The sequence below is a fragment of the Chionomys nivalis genome, chromosome 17, assembly GCF_950005125.1.
Source record: "Chionomys nivalis chromosome 17, mChiNiv1.1, whole genome shotgun sequence".
In the NCBI taxonomy this organism is placed as follows: domain Eukaryota; kingdom Metazoa; phylum Chordata; class Mammalia; order Rodentia; family Cricetidae; genus Chionomys; species Chionomys nivalis.
This window is the reverse complement of record NC_080102.1, coordinates 28,210,288-28,224,011: the sequence shown is the minus strand read 5'-3', so window position 1 is coordinate 28,224,011 and position 13,724 is coordinate 28,210,288.

Sequence of the window (13,724 nt, the reverse complement as noted above, 5' to 3'; positions counted from 1 at the left end):
GAAGAATTTGAGCAGGAACTGACCTGAAAGTCTTCTCCCCACGAACTAACTTTCAGTATCAGAGTGTTTATGCATGCTGCTAAAGGAGTAAAAGCAACACATAGTCCTATTGAGCCACAGTGCTTATAAATCACAACAGCAACCAGCTGGGAAAGACATCCTTAAAGGTGTGATAGTGGTGCTTACATCTTGGCAGTAACCAACAGCTAGCACACTAGATTTGAGACCTGCTAGACAGGATGGAAATCTTTCCTGGCACACACACCTAGTGAAATCATGGATCTTAGAGGAGAGCTTACTCCTGCCATTTTCCTAAAGCAGTATACTATAATTCCTAGGTGCAACCTCACACCTACAAATCAGTGTCGCTCTTTCTGCAGCTGAAGGAGATCATTACAGAAAGCCACAACACCTCAAAATGCAAAGAACAACCCACAGTGGGGTGCTTAGCCCCAGTAAATACATCTACCACACAATGACTCCACCCAAGGCTCAGGAAAAACCTGGAAAGAGTGGGTAAAAAAGATCTTAAGAGCCAGAGGGCCAGTAACTCTGCTATGAGATTGTACTGTTTAGCTATGACAGGGAAGCTACACCTATAAAATCTTAACAACATGGCTTCCCAAAGAGGACATGAACAACTCCAATGCCAGAATAGATGAGGAAAGTTTCACAGGACTGCACACTTAGATGAGAAGCAATAGGCAACTACAATTGCTAAAAGGGAAAGAATTAGTCTTCCTCAGGGATAAGCACCCTGATTAGTTATCCTATACCAAATTCTCATCCCTGGAAACATAAAAACACAGGCAGCAATGACTGGACTCAGTGGGTTGTAATTATAAGCATGCATAACATCATTTTAAGATGAGAAGACTGTGAATTTGATAGGGGTCAGGGAGGGAATCCAGACATGGGGTGTGTAGGAAGGTAAAGAGAGAGGGAAATGATGCAATTATATATTTCTTACCTAAAAAGAGCAAGTATAAATGCCTAAGGCAAGAATGTGCTTAGTTTTGTTGCCTTTTGCACTTTGTACCGTCTTCTCGATTTCTCATTTCATCCCTTTAAAGCAGTAGATGATGGACTCATACACACACTGCCACAAGGTGGCAGCCTTGAGGGCTGAGGAGATGCTTTGTCTTGTGAGCAGATGTTGACCCCATTTGCAAATGCCCCTCCCTGAATTCACTGACAGCTACTCCTTGGCTGGAAGCCATCTGCTTTTCCTGGAACCTGATGAAGAGCTTGGGCTTCACGGGTGCACCTGTGAGACAGGATCGTATCACTTTCGTCATCGAGAAGTAATGGGAACAAATGAAACTGACCCTTTTAAAACTATTTGGGATACATTCATCAACATTGTCTTAAACATGAGCTCAGTGGTGATTATGAGCTGAAAACCGGGATATACTCTTTGCATGCAGGACATATTTTCATGCTTATGGTCCGCTTAATGAGATAAGGAGAAGCAAACCAAAGAAACTTTCCAGTTCCACACAAGCTAGGCTCTTTGGCTCAGAATATGCCCAGCCACACTGCACTCCAGCAATGGAGGTAGACTGGCAGACTACAAGCCTAATGGTGCCCCATTCATTGTCATAGTGCAATGCCAACAACCGCATTTGACTTACATTAGGCTCTGAAACTAGCTCACTTCAAGAGTTAAGTGATTCTTCAAAATTTAATTCTCAGTATAACTTGAATTTTTTAAATTAGCAAACAGAATAGCTGAAATCAAACCTGTGACTAGTAATTGTTCATCTGCTCTGAGACTAACAATGCAGAGTCTCTGCAGGAAGTAGTATAGGGCTCAGGATAACAGAGTGAGTGCAGATTTGGTTTGGTATGGGGGTTCTGATGCAACATCACATGACAGGAGAAGAACCTGAGCCATACTTGTAGTTTGAAGTGTTAGTTAGCCTCAATTTTTCAAGTTTAGGTTAAAAGTTTGCTCATCTGAACACTTGTCTATCATGTGTGAGGCTTCTCAGAATTGTCAAAAACAGGAGTTTAAGAAGCATGAGGAAAAATAAATAATGAAGCATGGGGAAAGTTTTAACTTCTCATGTTCTCCCTCAGGAAAAACAAAAACAAAACAAAAAACTAGGACAGGTAAAACTGACTCAAATTTTTATTTTATTTATCAAAAGAAATTTGAGTCAAGCTGTAAATTATAAAGGTTGATGAATATTTCCCTCTCACACATTAATACATACACACCTCAATCCAGTTCAATATATTCTGAGGGCATAGTATAATTCCAGACCACTGTATCTGAGGTAACACACACATACTCTCAATCTCTCTCTCTCTCTCTCTCTCTCTCTCTCTCTCTCTCTCTCTCTCTCTGATTAATATGTTCATAATCAGGCTATAAACCAGAAAAAAATTAGAAGCCAAGTTTATGTTCTGACCTTTCCCATGTCTTTAGGGCTTCTTCTATGTCCTGCACCCAGGCAGGCATGGACCTTTAGAGTTTGCATGCATGCTCTGCATCCCTGGAGACTCACCCACTCTCTGCATCCTAATGTCTGTTCCCCAACCAAGCCTTAGGTGTTTTCACTCTGGGATTTTCTTTCTCCCAGATAACACTCTCTGATGTCAGGACACTCTGCTGAGATAAGAAGGGAGCAGGTTCAGCTTCACTTCAATAAGAAAATGGAAGATGAAAATAACAGGAGCATACAAAGGTGCTACAAACCCAGCCCTGCTTCAAGCCTGTCACCTGATGTCAACCTCTCCCATGAAGGAGACAAGGGCCAAATTTGATGGGTTGGAGCTTTAGACTGCAAGATGCTGTTCACTTCTCTCTGGAAGGGTTCATGTTGTGTGCTTCTGGAGGCAAGGGATTTTGTGTAGATGCCCCTTGTCTAGGTCTGATCAGAGAAGCAGAGCAAGCAGCCACTAGCTCTTACCTCTATGAAATCCTTAGACCCAATGGGGTATTCTATACAAGTCAGAGTCAGATATAGGGGTAAATGCTGAAAGATCAATGAAGTGAAGCCACCCGCTAGCGAGACCTTTTAACCTCGATTGAATCCTCAGACCAAAGGGAGCAAGATCCTGTCTCCACAAATCCTCAGATGGAAACCTTATACTGAATGGGTTGAGCCTCTGTCTCTTCCTCCTGCTTTATATTCCTCCCCGCACCCAGCCATATCCCTTCCTCTCTCCACCTCTCTAGTGTTGGGATTAAAGGCATGTGACAACCAAGTGCTGGGATTAAAGTGTGAGCCACTACCACCTGGCTCTGTTTCTGTTTGAGACTGGATCAATCTAGTGTAGCCCAGGGTGGCCTTGTACTCACAGAGATTCACGTGCCTCAGCCTTCTGAGTACTGGGATTAAAATTGTGTGCCAGCACTGCCTGGCCTCTATGGCTAACTAGTGGGTCTTAGCTCCTCACTCTGATCTTCAGGCAAGCTTTATTTGTTACAGCACAAACAACATATCACCACACTACTCCTATACCTTCATCCACATCTGTGGCAGTCACTTACAAACAGGAATCTCTGGCCCAGATTTCAGCCACAGACTTATGAAATCAGCTGCTCCTTTCACTATTTCCTTTAATATTTCAAAACATGAGTGTGTCCTAAACAGATACTTGGATCATCCAAAAGTTTCAGCAAAATAAATAAATAAATATAGTTCAAATATATACACTAAAGAAAACTGATCCTCACTAGGATGGGCTCTTTAGACTTTACCCACACATGTGTATGATAATTGACTCTTGTGTATTTCTTCTGCTGAGGACATCATGTCTAAATTAAATTCTCCCACGTGGTCATCTGATGGAAGACACCTGCTTTAAAGGAATGGGTTTGAATTTCATTTCCTGATTTTGAAGTCATTTCCTCAGCTTAGCCATTTGAGAGATATGACCCAGAGTATTACAGAACTCACAAATGTCACTGGGCAGCAAGAGAATAAAATCAATTTCTAGATGAGCATTCCTTCAAGGAAGTAGCCAGAACACTGCTCTTCACTCCCTCCTGCCACAAGGCAGTGAAGAGCACCCTCTCTGTCCTATCCCACCAGGAACCTGGATAGCACCTGGATCATCTAGCTCAAACCATCCTCAGTCACTTACATTCATTTGCAAGGTCTCCTGATTCCATTTTGGGGTTCCCTTTCCACTTCCACTCTCCCCATCCTCCACCACTCAATAGCAGGATAACTGCTAATGTCCCTTACCTGGGTTGTCTCAGTAGCCTCCTGACTAGTCTCCCATCTTCCATCTCACTGTGTGATGCTTTCTATTTCATACCCAGTAGTCAGGTGTGCTTTTTAAAATACAAACCTAACAGCAATGGTCTTGAGCTAAAACTGCTTGTATGATTTTCACATACAAGTCCAATAAAATCCATGCCTCCTGCTCAGTCCAGCCAAGGAATTTGTGCTAGAGGTGGGACCTTAAGGCAGGGCTAGTGAGTTTCTTGAGGTTGTGATGGGCAGGCATTTGCATCCCACCTCCCTTCATGGGCACCAGTTTTTTTATAGATTTCCCTCCTCACTCTGTACTTCATCACTGCAAATTTTGCTGTTTCCTTTGTGTTGTGGGAGGTTCTTCTATATATGTGTTGCTTTTATTGGTTAATAAATAAAGAATCTGCTTTGGCCTGTGATAGGGTAGAATAGAGCTAGGTGGAAAAACTAAACTGAATGCTGGGAGAAAGTAGGTGGAGTCAGTGAGATGCCATGTAGCCACTGGAGGAGACAGATGCCAGAACTTTGTGTGGTAAGTCACGACCTTGTGGTGATACACAGATTAACAGAAATATGTTAATTTAAGAAATAAGAGCTAGCTAGCAATATGCTTAAGTGATTGGCCAAGCATTCATTTAAATAACATAGTTTCTGTGTAATTATTTTGGGTCTGGGTGTCCAGAAAATGAGTGATCAGCCTCCGCCAACACCTTTGCAGCCATGTCTGTGAGGGGACTATGTGGGTTCAGCTCTTCAATTCTCAATTCAAGAACCACTTTGCTCGCAGGTTTCCTCATTTAGAATTTATTAAGAAGAACTCATCTTCCTATTCTTTATTTTAGTCAAGATTTTACTTAACATATCTTTTACCTCATAATTTCAAATATTTGTATATTTGTCTCAAGTAAAAGAGGTTTTTATAGGTTAACATACAAAAATTCATGAAACCATATAATGTGTTTTTGCATTGTTGTTGTTCAGTTTTACCCATCACTGGCTAACATAGTTCATAGCACTTGGGAGTGACCTATTTAAAGAAGTGAAAAATGTCGTGGATGAAAGGAAGTGATTGAGAACAAATGAAGTGATGAATGGAAGGAAGAAGGGAAAAGTGTGGGGAAAGTGGCAATGAAGTTAGTAATATTCATCTTTCTTTTGTATATGGTGCCACATGAATTGAATCAAAGCCACAAAGATTTCTTTGTAATAAGCAGCAACTCACACCCAATAAATTCTCTGAAGATGACAATAGTTAAGGCATGCTAATAGACCTTCCTTGCCCAGTTCTCCAAGGACACCTTCCACACCCCCTCAAATCATACTTCTTGTGGCTCACCTCATAAACCCAGTCCCCTCCACTGATGCCAACACCTGCTCTCGATTTCCTCCACTTCACCCATGCTTACCCTCATATCTTTTTTCTAGTACTTTTCCATAGCGCCCCATTCACCCAAGTTGCAAGATATATACCTTCTTTCTATGTTATGAAAAGCTGTGTGTCCATCATGATCGTGAGACAGCAAGATGCAATCTTGATTGAGCACCTTGCTTTGTAAAGCTTGCCTTTTGATTTAGTGATGAACTTCCCAAAAGACATGTGGTCTTATTCACTACTGCACCAGTACTTGCAAAATAACTAATACTGAATAACAATAAGTGTCTGAGACATGGGGAGGTGATTAAACAGAAAATGTAGCTTATCCTCAACAAGGGTTTTCTTTTTCCATGTTTGTCAGTATCGACTATTATAAGAAGAATAGGCACGCATGTACATGACATGACAGTTATTCCTTTGGAAAGGTGGTTATTGCTTTCTAGGTTACCATTTTATCTTTGGCCAGTCAGACTACAAACACAGGTATACTATTCATCAAGAAAAGCCACCAGGAATTATGTGGAGACAAATGCCTGGGCAAGAGAGGAGTCCTTAATTTAGTCTGACACCCTCTTTTAAGTAGCCAAAGTGAATTGGAAGTCTTCCCTTGAGACATTCATTGGAAATTGCAGCTTGGATTGGTTTAATAACAGAATGTCAACTGGCTTCCAAACAAAGCAGTGAGCCATGTCTCTTTTTCCCTTACAAATGAAGTCACCCAAAAGAGGTCAACTGCATTGTCACAGTTTTGACACTAACCAGAGAACTGCTTTAAACTCCAGCTTGGCATCTATAGTCTTTTAAAACCTGACCCTGACTTTTCCAATCTGAAAACACTGCAAGAAATCCCACCGACTAGGATTGCTTTCTAAGTGACACAGAGGAGAGGACGAGCAGAAGGGTGAGTGCTAATAATGGTGGAGATCTGTTTGTGGTTAATCAATAGGGAACACTCATCATGCATTTAAAAGGAACTAGCAATAGATTGGAAAATCTGTTACATCCAGGAAGGCCTCACATGTGAGTGCAGAATGAGGTGTTGTCTACAGGTTATAGAGGTCAACAGGAACATCCTTAATAAATGTCAAGTCCTATTTGGAACAGAAAAAAAAATACCTCAAGTCATAGTTTCATAATGTAAAAATGGGTCCACCTTATCTCAGAGGAAAACAGTCGTTAAACTAATTACATAGACTCCTTGTCCAAACAAAACAAGACAAAATGACTTTTCTTGTTCCTGTACACTAAGCACCATCGTGAAGTCTCACATAGTATGGACAAGCCAACCACCTAAAGACTCCAAGACATAATATGGGCTGGCTTGCAATCTAGGTATGAGAAGCTGAAGAAGGGTGGGGCACCTTGTACCTCACCACCCAATATAGGAAGCCTCCAGCTACAGGGCTGACCAGCCACTGACTCCCCAACTAAAGACAGCTCAAAGTGGCTGGTCTCACGCAATCATCCTGACACTGAATTATTCTAATATCACTTGCAAAACAGTGGATGGATAACCTCTAAAATAATAAAGGCCAGTAAAGTATTACCTCTGTATTGTGCTTAAAGCTACCTTTCCCCGCAGAAACATTTTAGGGAAATAGCACAAAGACAATAAAGACTGGATGTGTAACTTGAATTAAAAAAAAAAGACAGTGTCCCTAATGCACAACCATATGAATCAGATGTTAAAATTATGTAAGAAGGGCATTAAAGAAGTAGTAATAAACACGCTTTAGAGTTTAGTTATACATCCTCAGGGCTGAAGAGGATGTCCAGTGGTTAAGAACACACACTGCTTTTACAGATTCAAGTTCTATACCCAAATCTGGTATAAGGTAGCATACAACTGTATTAACTCCAACTCAAGGGCTATTTCATGCTTCAGGCCTCTGTGAGCCCCTGCATTCCTGTGTGCACACCCACACAGAAACACACAAACACATACATAGTTAAAAATAAAATAATTCTTTAAAATTCATTATTCTTGACACAGTGAATAAGTTAAAGAAGGGAAAATTGCCGGGCGGTGGTGGTGCATGCCTTTAATCCCAGCACTCGGGAGGCAGAGGCAGGTGGATCTCTGGGAGTTTGAGGCCAGAGCTAGTTCCGAGACAGGCACTAAAGCTACAGAGAAACCCTGTCTTGAAAAAAAAAAAAAAAAAAGGGAAAATTTAGATATAAGGAAGCATACTATTAACTATGTACTTAAAAATATCTGCAATACATGTAAGTCTATGCATAAATATACACCTATAGATTAAAAGAAAATTTTCTATCTGAAAATTAGACTTAAGAAGCATGATCTAAAATAAGGAAAAATTATGAGTGTGTGTGTGTATACATATATACTTTGAAAATAATGTGATAAAAGGGCAATTTAGATAGGTAGAAAACATCACATAGTTTCTATGAAGCAATAGGATTATTTTTAGGAAATAAAAATAATTCAGCAAGTTCAGTAGTTAAAATAACAAGAAGATGAGATTGGGCATGTTTAGGGGAGTTTGACTGAGATTCATAAATGTGGGGGTGTCACTTGAAGAGATGATGGTGTGTTAATAGAGGTGGAAAGGATATTAACGGAGGTTGTTATATCAGGATGCATGTTATATATGTATGAAATTGCCAAAGAACAAATCCAAAGATTAAAAAATGATAACAAATAAAAATTAGACTTATGAGAATACACAGATACTAAACAGTATATGAAAGGAAGTGTTCAGAGGCATTATCCATCACAGAGAGGCACATTAAAACAACTATATTACATCACCACATAATATCAGGATAGAAGAAATTAATAAAGAAAAATTATTAAAGCTCCAGTACTGACAGTGAAGAAAAGAAAATAAAAAATTCATACGAAGTTGTTGGAAATATACAGTGAATTTTACAACTTATTGTAAAATGAATCAAAATGACTCTACATTCAGGAAACTGTTTATTTGGTTACTTATCCAACAGAAGAGGGAAAAAACTCATTTTCACTCAAAAAATCTGGCCCGAACATTTACAGGATCTATACGTGTAATAGCCTCAGACTGGAGTCAGCCTGGATGACCTTCAACAGATAAGTCATTAACAATCTGGTCCATACACTCCGGAGTACTACTCAGCAATAAAAAGGCACAAACAACAACTGGGAAGACTCTCTAAGGAGTTATTCTGTGTGTAAAGTGGTGATTCCAAAAGGCGTTATTCTATATTATTCAGTGTACATAATACTTTGAAATGATACTTTAGGAAGGGAGGGGAAATTGGCAATTGTTTTCCTGTCTCTTAGCCATATGGGACTTTAGGTATAAATTCACCCTGCTTAGTACCAGAAATATGCTTACCTGCAAAGAACCTGAGAAATACAATTAAATTCAAGCAAGAGGGATGGTTAGAGTGAATATACTGATCAAATAATATTCTCTGCCTCGAAATGGCAGGTTCCTGACTCAAACAGAAAACTGTTCGTTCTACACAGGGACATTAAAGTTAAAAGAAATAAAATAAATGTGTTGTCATTTGATGTCACCTTGTCACTTGATGGTATGAATGATATATATTCATCACACACACACACAATTTTACAGGGCAGTAGAAATGGCTCAGTAGGTAATGTTACTTAGTGTTAAGCTTGACAATCTAAATTCAATACTTGGGACCCACGTGGTCGAAGAAAGAACTGAATCTTGCGAGTTCTCCTCTGACCTCCACATGCACACCATCATAACTGTGTTCCCCTCCCACAAACACACAAAAATAAACAACTATCTTTTATTTTTGCTCTTTTAGATTTTAGGTGCCTGGACTTTTTTCCCATAGACTCTACGGGTTGAATATGTTGAAAAGTGATATAACACGCTGTAAGTGGAAAATTGCATCTCCAATACTAAATTGTGCTAGTTATACTCCTTAAATTGCTGTCCTACTGCATATGGCCTCCATATATATGGTAAAACACCACTGTAGAGCTATGGTCCCTGGTCTGGATGGCAGTTAACAAAGACTGGAGACATTTTTGTTGTTGTTGTTGTCCTTAATTGGGACACTGTGGCTAAAATCTCATGGATGCAAGACAAGGGTGCTTTAATTCTTCTACCTTGCAAGGGAAGAGTCCATGGATAAACTACTGGCAGTGAAAAAAACTGAACATCTCCAATGTGGGGCAGATAATGATTGGTCCATGGGATCATGAGTTCACACAGAATAAATAGCCACGGTGCATCCTATTGCATGGTCAGCGATTCCAAAGTGGTAGGTAGAGTCAGCTCCCACAATGCCCATAACATGCATGACCCTGTTAACCTCCCTGAAAATTAGACTTTTCCCCCTCTGAAGCAAGAGCTAGGACAGCTCACAGGCATCCATGATGCTTAAAGGGGACTGTAATGGGGTGTTAAAATGATACTCTTCATGCTTCATGAAGCACGAATCCAACAGATGTTGCATTCCAAATTGAGCTGGAAACAAAATACCATAGACAAATAACTGGGGACCTTGGTGTCACACATGAGGATAAAGAAGATAGGGAATGTCACCCAGGCTGGCTCTGCATTGGAGTTTTTGAAAAGGTTCTTGGAAGTGCTCTGAATTTAGAGGGTATTATCCTGGCAAGAAAGGTGTGGGGTGTGTGTGTGTGTGTGTGTGTGTGTGTGTGTGAGAGAGAGAGAGAGAGAGAGAGAGAGAGAGAGAGAGAGAGAGGGAGGGAGGGAGGGAGGGAGGGAGGGATGGAGAGAGAGAGAGAGAGAACATATGTGCACACTTTGGGCCTTATTTGAGCAGGGCCCTCTCTTTGTTGCTTCACTCCATCACTGCTCCAGGCTGGTTGGCCTGTATGCTTGGAGAAATTCTTCTGCCTCCCTTTCTCACCTCCTGTTAGAGGAAAGAGGGATTGCAGAACTGCACGACTCCTCCCAGCTTCATGTGGGTTCTAGAGGACTGATTTCAGGTCTTTTCATTTGCATCTTAAGTGTCTGACCCTCTTAGCTATGCTCTGCTTCCTTGCCTGGCACGACTGGTTCGATATTCAGTGTCTGTACAGTTGAAGCAGATGCAACATCAAGCTTTCCCTGGCTAAAAAGATTAGTGTAACCACAAACTGTGGGACCACAGAGTCACAAAGCTCTGCCTAGGAGTCTATCAAATGCAGAGGGCTCTCAGACAAAATAAAGTGGGGTGAAAACTTGTGTCATTCTTAAGGAAGTTTCACCCCAAAGGCTGCCTTCTATGAAAATAAAGATCAACAGCCATGGACTGTGGGGTTTTTTTAGGGCAGAAGCCCTATGATATTCGGGAAGGCATAAACAAGTTCCCCATGTGGATAGCAATAGCACATTCCAGCCTAGAGCTTCTGGGAGACTTAGCTAAACACCAACACAGAAATGACAAAGCAGTTTCTCTGCCAGATATGAAAACCTCAGGCCAACACCAGAGGAGTGCTTGTTTGTTTGCCTAACTCCTGTTCCGTGGCCTCTGCTTGTTGAGGTTCATGGTATTTTATGAGATTGGATCAAGAAATGCCAAGTACGAAGCATTGCTCACAGCCAGTGCTATACGCTAAAGCGATACATCTTCTCATTGAGCACACCTAATGTGTACCAGCGAGCATATGCCGGCATCAGGGATGGTGCTGATTAAAAAGCACTGTTTTCAGTGTTCACTTTTTTCATCATCAGAACTCAAAAGTTAGCTTTAAAAAAAAAAGACAACTGGAACAGAAGCTAAGAAAAGCCATCTTCCTGCTTCCAGTCAGTGTAGACTGTGGGATCGGAGTGATCCCCACTAAGGATTCAGATTTTCACATACTAAATTATGACATCTGGATATCTTTATCTCCTCACAACACACCATGCTTGAAATTGTCAATGGTGTTGATGTTGCTGGCAGAGACATTTGCAAGTCCTAATTTTCTTGGCTAATAATGTTGAAGATGGAACAACATTTGTCAAAGCTTCATATAAAATATGACTTTATTTAAATGTAAGAAGACCAAGTGTCCATATATTTTTAATTTATTGCCCTGGTAGGAGAATTGTCAGAAAACTATGTGGTTGTCTAAGGAGAATTTCATCTTTGTCTCACAGAGGGGAAAGCAAACTGGTAGTTAGTAGGACACTAAAGAACACACTAGGTCCTTTCAAAGCTATGGTTAAGTTATAACTCCAAGGAGGGCTACAACCAGATTGTTGGCACTTTAATGTTTAAAGCAAAAGAGATTCTGGAGTTCCACGAGTGGGAATCTCTGGACTACTAAACCAAGAAAAGTTTAGGAATTACATAGGATACAGATCTAAAATCTATTTAGAGCAGGCCTCTGTGGCAGCAGGTGACTTGCATAAAAGTGTTGCATGCAACCAAAATGACAGAGAAACTCACCTATTTATATTGAGTCCCTCGTTACTAGAACAGTCAAACATGCTCACACAGATTCAAGGTGCTGCCACCTATTGGCAGCCACGCAACCATAATCCGCACTGAATCATGGATGTCCCCTGACTGAAGTTTCCTCTTACTAATCTCCTCATACACACTAATGCATGCTAAGAATCCACAAATGGCCAATTCCAACATTCAAAGGCTCAGCCCTTTTTAGTGTGTATTTTCCTGCCTCTTTGTGATACTTCCTGAATTGTTGGGGTGCACCATAATCAATGTCATCTTCCCAGGAAGGAAACTTAGATCTTGTATTATTCAGTAGAAAATTTATATACATTTGCCTCCTAATGACAGCAATCTGTTCACTGTGGACATAAAAATACTTGTTTTCAACGCTGTATGTAGCAAAATTAAGATCACAAACGATTAGGAGTTTCCCAAATGCGAGACAGCTCTTTGTAAATAGAACTAAATGTAAACTCTCCTAGCTCCAGCATGACTGATCAGTTCAAACGTCTGACTCCACACATGGAAATTTTATATCCTGAGTATATAACTCCAAGATTCAACCGCCAGTCACCCCCTACCTCCATGAAATAGTTTGCTAGTATCTCTGAGATATTTTTTATTTGTCACTGAGAAGTGGAAGTTTCTCATACTTTCAAGAGAAATTATGAAAGACTTGCAATTCCAGGGCAAGTAACACATTTAGCTTTAAAGACCAAGGTTAAGCCAGTCTGTATAGATTGCTCATGTACTGATTGCTTTATTTTGTTCTGAAACAAGGCACACTATAAATAAAGATATAAAATGATTGCAGCCATGAAAATGACTTTAGAAATCTAAAAATATCATTGAACTGCACTCTCTAGAGTAGTACCTTATGGGCTACTAGCTCAATGTAATTATCAGTTTAAAGAAAGAAGAGATTATCTGTTCATGCTGTTTGGTTAATGGTCAGACATTAGAAGTTGATACTAGCATTAGGAGGATTCGGAGAAGTCTTGTAATTCTATGGTGTGCTTGACTTAACCAACATTCTTTAGACTTATTTCATCTCAGGCCACACTATCTGTATAATGCATGCTCCTAATAAAATACACTCTGGTATATATGTTCAATGGTGATTCATAGATGATGCTAATAAGAATCTAAGTCTGCTTCGCCAAAAGCTAACTAAGAATTCATTATGTAAGTCCTCTAAGAACTGCCACATCTGCCCTCGTCACTCATCAAATTTTAGTAGCAGATGCTCAGCTTATAGTTTTTCCTGGTATGTCTACACCAGCATCTTGCCTCTCTGTTTTCCTTGATCTAGATATTTGGACTATGTGTCTTGGGGTTTAGGTTCTAAGTTTCAAGATTGCTATCCCTCAAAGACCTCTCACAGGCTGTTCATCCATGAGCTGAATAATATTTCTTCCAATAGTTTGACACACCTTTAGTAAACCCTTCATTGGACATAGAGGTAAGACAGTTGGGCACATTCACGTGCTGGTATTTATATGTCACAGCTACACAAAGAACATTACTGTTGTGGATAGTGAAGAGCAACTAACACAGGCTCATCACTTGACATGATTAAGGAAAATCTAAACAATGAGATTAGATAGGATTATATATTTAACCTAATATTGATGTGAAAGCAGATATAAGTAATTACAACAAATGGAACCATATAGGTCAAAATTGGGTGCCACAAGTTTGATGCTATTCCTCTCTTCAGAGGAATATAAGTAAGTTTCAGAGACATGTGGATTGAGAAAGCA